The sequence below is a fragment of the Kogia breviceps genome, chromosome 1 (assembly GCF_026419965.1).
Source record: "Kogia breviceps isolate mKogBre1 chromosome 1, mKogBre1 haplotype 1, whole genome shotgun sequence".
Classification (NCBI taxonomy): domain Eukaryota; kingdom Metazoa; phylum Chordata; class Mammalia; order Artiodactyla; family Physeteridae; genus Kogia; species Kogia breviceps.
In genome coordinates this window covers 115,635,226-115,642,756 of record NC_081310.1, presented here as the reverse complement: position 1 = coordinate 115,642,756, position 7,531 = coordinate 115,635,226, and positions in this window count along the sequence as shown.

Sequence of the window (7,531 nt, the reverse complement as noted above, 5' to 3'; positions counted from 1 at the left end):
CTCTCCCTTTGCGGAGCACAGGCTCCGGATGCACAGGCTCAGCGGCCATGGCTCACGGGCCCAGCCACTCCGCGGCATGTGGGATATTCCCGGACCGGGGCACGAACCCGCGTCCCCTGCATCGGCAGGCGGATTCTCAACCACTGCGCCACCAGGGAAGCCCAAGAATAGGAGGTTTTAAGCTAACAAAATTAGCAGATATTTCCTATGTCCTTGGAGACACAGCAAGACTACATTTCCCTTTTAATTAAGTATAGGCATAAGACCAAATTTTAGCCAGTGAAATGTAAATGAAATGGATGTGTTTGCTATTTTCGTATTACGGTTTTGAAAAACAGGAATGCTCTTTCCCAGTTTTTTCTCTTTACACCATTTGTATATTGATCACAACAAGATTTTTAGGAGATGGCAGAATCACACGTAGGAGCTTGAACTCATCCACTTTTAATCAGATTTTAGAATACCAAACTAAAGATCTAACATAATTTAAGAACTCTGTTTTTATTTTTCCTAATTCCTAAGATTATATTGTATATTTCTAGAATAGTGTCATATTGTAAATGCGCAATGGATTTATGAATGAGAAAGACAACTTTTCTTGTCTCTTGTGCAGTGTTCTGTACAGATTCACTGAAATGAAGTTGAGTAAATGTTAGATTACTGTCTTTAATCTTGCCTTTTTTCAACCAGCCAGAGTGCTGGTTTTAGAAACAGTGTACTCATTTATTAAGAAGACAAGAATGTAGAATAGACCTAAAACAAAGGAAAACTTTCTGAGGCATTATGGGTCTTAACAATGTAAACAGTTGTATCCTCCAAAAGGCATGGTAATCTGAAATAGAGTTCACCTGAGAGTTCACCTACACAGAAGGCCTGATCAGAGTATAAAGAGAATGCCTCAGACATTCTAAAATATGCAGTTGGAATGTAGTACAGAGGGAAATTCCCCATGTTTGGATAGCTGGCAGCTCAACTGAAAAGCACAAAGGTTCTAGTAGAATCTCATGACCAGATCCCAATCCCTGCTGAAAGGAAATCCTGTTCACTTTAAATGTTTGAAGCGAGTAATAAAGTGAATCAAACTAGAACAACAACAAAGCTCATCTCCACCTCAACTGCAAATCGTATTAACTCAGCCTCCCATTCTATAAGCCTGACAAAAAAACAGGCATAACCCTTTTGAGAGGCAACTATTATTTTTATACCTACTGTTCTTTTATAGAAAATATGCAGCATACAGTAAGAAATGATAAAGACATGCAAAGGAGCAAAAAAATTTCATCCAGACAGGAAATAGTCAATAGAAGCAAACTCAGAGATTGTCCAGATGTTGCAGTTATCAGAGGTAGATAACTATGATAAAAATGCTGAAGGAGCTAATAAAAGGAGTGGAAAACATGCATGAGAAGATGGAGAATTGCAGCAGACATGTAGATTTTGAAAAACAAAAAAAATTCTAGAATTGAATATAATATGACTATGCAGAGGAAAGGATTGATAAACTTGAAGACAGGGCAATTGAAAGTATAAAAACTGGAAATCAGAAAAAATGAAAATAAAAAGAATTGACTATCTGAGTTTTGAAGACACAATTAAATGGTCTTAATCTTATAATTGTGTTTCAGAAGAAGAGGATAGAATGGTATTGAAGAAATGTTTGAAAGATATTGACTGAGATCTTGTGCTGAATTGACGGAAATTAACAGAAAATCAACAAAATCAAAAGTGAGGTGTTGGAAATTATAAAATTGATAAACACCTAGGAAGACTAATACATTGTGTTGAATAGTATTCCCCCAAAAGTCATGTCCATCCAGAAATTCAGAATGTGACCTTATTTGGAAATAGGACATTTGCAGATGTAATTAGTTGTGATGAGATCATACTAGATTAGAATGAGCCCCTAAATCCAGTGACTTGTGTTTTTATAAGAAGGCTTCATAGAAACAAAGAAACAGAAAAGAAGGCCAAATGAAGACAGAGGCAGAGATTAGAGTTATGCAGCCTCAAACCAAAGAATGCCGAAGATTGCCAGAAACCAGAAACTAGGAAGAGGCAAGGAAGGATCCTTTGCTACAGCCTCTAGAGGGAGCCTTGATTTTGGATTTCTATCCTCCAGAAATGTGAGAGAATAAATTTCTTTTGTTTCAAACCACCCTCTTTATGGTGACTTGTCATGACATCCTAGGAGGCTTTAAAAAAAAAAAAAAAAGAAAAAAGAAAACACATGACTAATATTGGGAATGAAAAGGACATCACTACATAGCCTATTGACATTAAAGATAGGAAGAGCATGTTATGGACAAGTTTATGCCAATAAATTCAACAACTTATGAAATGGACAAAAGCCTCTTGAACTGTAACTTGTCAAAAGTGATGCAAGTAGAAAAAGAAAATCTAAAAAAAGCTCCATATTTTTTAAAATTTTGAAGTTATAATTTAATATCTTTCCCAAAAGAAACTCCAGGCCTTGATTATTTCACTGTTGAATTCTGTCAAAATAATTCTGTAAAAATAATATTAAGTTCACAAATTCTTTCAAGAAATAGAGAGTTTTTAAACTTGTTTTATGAAGCCAGCATAACCCTGGTAAAAACTTGACAAATGTGAGAAAAGAAAAAGATTAATGTCTCTTATGAATATAGATGTTAAGAATACTTAATAAAATAGTAGGAAATAGAACTTAGCAATGAATAAAAAGATAGCATGACTAAGTGGGGTTTATTCCAGCAATATAATTTGCTACATTAACATAAAGGAGAAAAACAGACACAAAAAATTGACAAAATTGAACATTCTTATTAAAAATTTCCAGCAAACTAGAAATAGAATTCCACCAGTTGATAAAGTACATCTGTGAAAATCTAACTGCTAATAACATAATTAATGGTTTAATATTAAATCCTTTTCACTTAGGATTGGAAAGAAGGCAGTCTTTTATTTGACATTGCAATAGAAGCCGTAGTTAATACAAAAAGGCAAGAAAATGATTAAGAGACAAGGAAAAATGGTTGTATATTTACAAAATCCTGTGTAATTTTCAAAACTAATTTTGGACTAATAGGTGAATTTAGAAAGGTCACAGGTTAGAAGTTCAACAATAATGATAAACTGCAGTTCTATATTAACAATGAACACTTGAAAATTAAAAGAATGCTATCTACAATAGCATAAAAGTCACATACCTCAGAATAAATCTAATGATCTATGTATAAGATCTTTACACTGAATACTACAAAAGTTGCTGTGAAGAATTTTAAAATCCCGAAACATTTTTGCCGTGTTCATATATTAGAAGACTCAATATTTAGTTAAGATGCCCACTCTCTATTTGTTGATCTGTGGGTTTAATGTAACTCCTGACAAACTTCCAGCAGGATACTTTGAAGATTGACAAGCTGATTGTAAAATTTAGAAATTCACAGCATCTAGAATAGTCAAAGCAGTCTTGAAAAGATTGCACATCTCACACTATCTGATTTGAAGATGTATTATAATATTAAAATGTGGAATGGGATAGAGTCCTAAAATAGGCTGCGCATACATAGTCAATTTATTTTCAGCCAGGGTCCAAGAAAATGCAATGAGAAAAAGTGTTCAACAGCTTATGCTCTTACACCAGAATATCCAGACAATGATCTGTAACATCTCAGTCCTGTACAGACATACTGAGGTTCATCACAACCCTACAAGAAAGATCCCAAACCATATATATTCTAGATTAAAACCTGGGGGGATATCTTTGTGACATCAGGGGAGACTTTCTTAGAAACACCGAAGAAAATGATATTAAGGACTTTTTCAAAATTTAAGATTTCTGTTTATCAAAAGATATCCCTAAGAATCTGAATAGGCAAACCACAGACTGGGTGAACATATTCACAGTATGTATATTTTATAAAGAAGTTGTATGCAGAATATATAAAGAATATCAACAAATCAAAAATAAAAAGTCCACGTTCAATTAGGTGTGCAAAGGACAGATATTTCACAAAATAAAATATATGAATAGACTTGAAAAGGATGTACAACATCAGAGTAATGGAAATAAGTTTCACAACCACTACATATACACTAGTATGGTTATAATAAAAGATTGACAACACCAAATGTTGATAAGACTATGAGAAACTGGACCTTTTGTCTTGCTGATAAACCAGTTTGGAGGATGGTTTGGTAGTTTCTTCTAAAGTTAAACTTACATTTACTCAGTGACCCTGAAAAATCCATTCATAGGAATTTACTTAAGAGAAATAAAAACATGTTCACAAAAAGACTAACAAGAATCCTTCCAGCAATCTTAATAGTAATTCGAGTGTGGCAATAACCTTGGTGACTATCAATATGAAAATGGATAAACAAGTTGAGGTGTATTTATGCAATGGCTTACTGCTTGGCAGTAAAAAGAAATAAGCTAGATATGCACAACAGCATGGATGAATCAGAAAAAGCATTGTATTGAGAAAAAGAAGCTACATGCAGACAGAAGTATATAAAGTATAATTCTATTTATTTGAAGCACGAGAGCAGGCAAAAACTATGGAGATAGAAGTCAGAAAGTGATCCTTATGGGAAAGATTTACTGGAAAGGGGCATAAGAGATTGTCATGGGCAGAGTTACATCCCTCCAAAATTTAGATGTTGGAAGTTCTAAGTCCTAGCACCCCAGAATATGAATATGTGGAGGGTGTCTTTAAGTAGGTGATTAAATTAAAATAAAGTCATTAGGGTGTGCCTAATCCAATACGACTGGTGTTATATAAGAAGAAATTAGAACATAGACATATACAGAGGGAAGGCCATAAGATGGCACAGGAGGAAGATGGCCATCCACAAGCCAAAGAGAGATCTTAGGAGAAACCAACCCTACCAACACCTTGATCTCATACTTCTCGTGTCCAAGACTATGAAAAAATAAATTTGTTTAAGCCACCTAGTCTGTGTTACTTTGTTATGGCAGCCCTAGCAAACTAATATAATAATTTTACTGGGGATGATGCAGACATTCTCCATCTTGAAGTAGATGTGTGTGATAGGTGTATACAGTTTTCAGTTCATTATACTGAACACTTAAGATCTACATGCCTTTATTTTATTTTAATTAAGAAAAGATAAAAGAAGAAAATAGAAAAATAAGACAATTAGCTGATGCTTTGGGGAGAAGTCAGTAAAATAGATAAAATTTTAGCTAACCTTTTTTAAAGTAAAGCACAAATGTACAAAATGAGAACTATTAAGGAGAAATAGTTGAAAAAGCAAAAATTTTAAGGAACAAGAATAAATTTATAGAAATAAATTTGATATTTTCAACAGTTCTCAAAAATATATAATTTATCAAAATTGATCTATTTCAAAATAGAAAATTTAAACCAACCAATTTCCGTAGAATAGAGAACCTCAACATTATGTGTTAATTTGGTAGAAAAATAAAATAACCAAAATTTTGTGTGAGGTATAACATAAAGACATACACTCCTGTATTAGTTTGCTATGGCTTCCATAACAAAATACCACAGATTAGGTGGCTTGAACAGCAAATTATTTTCCTAACGATTCTGGAGGCTAAAAGTCCATGATCAAAGTGTCAGCAGGTTTGGTTTCTTCTGAGTTCTGTCCTTGGCTTCCAGTTAGTTGCCTTCTTGCTGTGTCTTCACACATGTTCTCTATGCATTCACATCAGTGGTGTCTCTTAGTGTGTCCAAATTTCCTTATAAGGAAACCAATCAGATTAGATTAGGGCCCAAACTAACAGCCTCATTTTAATTAAATCACCTCTTGGAAGGACCTATATCCCAAAACAGTCATGTTCTGAATTGGGGATTAGGATTTCTTTTTTTTTTTTTTTTGTGGTACGCGGGCCTCTCACTGTTGTGGCCTCTCCTGTTGTGGAGCACAGGCTCCGGATGCACAGGCTCAGTGGCCAGGGGTCACAGGCCCAGCCGCTCCGCGGCATGTGGAATCTTCCCGGACCGGGGCACGAACCCGTGTCCCCTGCATCAGCAGGCGGATTCTCAGCCACTGCGCCACCAGGGAAGCCCAGGGGGATTAGGATTTCATATGAATTTTGAGGATACAGAATTCAGCTCATAACACGACTCTTTGGACCCCTGAAAATCATGTTCTCTTAGGCAAAATACATTCATTCCCATCACAACTGCCCAAAGTCTTAACCATTCCATCATCAACTCTTAAGTCCCAAGTCTTATCTAAATATCTAATTCAGGTGGGCAAGAGTCAAAGTATGATTCATCCTGAGGCAAAATTCTTATCCAGCTGTGAACCTGTGAAATCAGATAAGATCTGCTTCCAAAATGCAGTGCTGGAACAGACATAGGATAGACATTTCTATTCCAAAAGGGAGAAATCAGAAGACAGGAGTCATTGGTTCCAAGGGAGTTGAAAACCTAGCAGGGAACATTCCGTTAGATTTTTAAGACTAGAGAATAATTTTTTTGTCTTAATGCTCTGTCTTCAAGGCCCACTGGGAAGGTAGTCCAGCCTGAGGCCTTAGGTGTCAGCCCTGCCCTTACAACCCTGGGCAGCAGTCTGGCCTACTGAAACCCTGGAGGTGGCTCTGCCATTTGTAATCAAAGAGGAAACAGCCTTGGCACCTGGACCTGTACCCTATGATCCTATGGTGGCAGTGGCAGCCCTGTACTGATCTCTGAGTTACCTTCAGAGTCATTCTTCCCTTTTCTTGAAGGATAGAACATGTTCCAATTCTGTAGTATCCCAGAAGTCTGATAGCCTGCCTTCACTTTGTCCCATCTCTGTCCCCCTTAGTCCAAGCTAGCAGTGTTTCTGGGTGTAACCCCATCTCTATTCCTGACTTTTGCTGAGACAGCTAATTGGATCCATGAATAACACTGGTGCTCTTAGTCCATTTAGGCTGCTATAGAAATACCATAGATAGGGTGGTTTATAAATAACACACATTATTTCTTACAGTTCTGGAGGCTGGGACATCCAAAATCAAAGTGCCAGCAGTTTGGGTGTCTGGTGAGGACCATTTTCCTGATTAATAATTGACTGTCTTTTTGCTGTGTCCTCACATGGCAAAAGGGGGAAGGGAGCTCTCTGGGGTGTCTTTTTTACGACACCAATCCCATTATGAAGGCTCCACCCTCATCACCTAATCACGTCCCAAAGACCCTAACTCCAAATACCATCATGTTGGGGATTCAGCATATAAATTTGGGGTGACACAAACACTCTATAGCACACCTGTAATCTCTTTCTCAAATGACTGTTCAGCCGTACCCTTAACGTTCTCTCAAAACATGCCTGTTATTTTTTGTTTTTTGTTTTTGCAATATGGATGAGCTGAGAATATTCAAAATGATCAAGTTCTGGTTACTTTTTGCTTATCAGCTTCATCCTCAATTTATCTCTCTCGTCTCACATTTTACCGTAAGCCATAAGGAGGAACCAGCCCATTTCAACATTTTGAGTAGAAATCTCCTCAGTTAAATATCCAAGTTCCTCCCTTACAAATTCTACTGTCCACAAAATACTAGAAAACAGTTTAGCC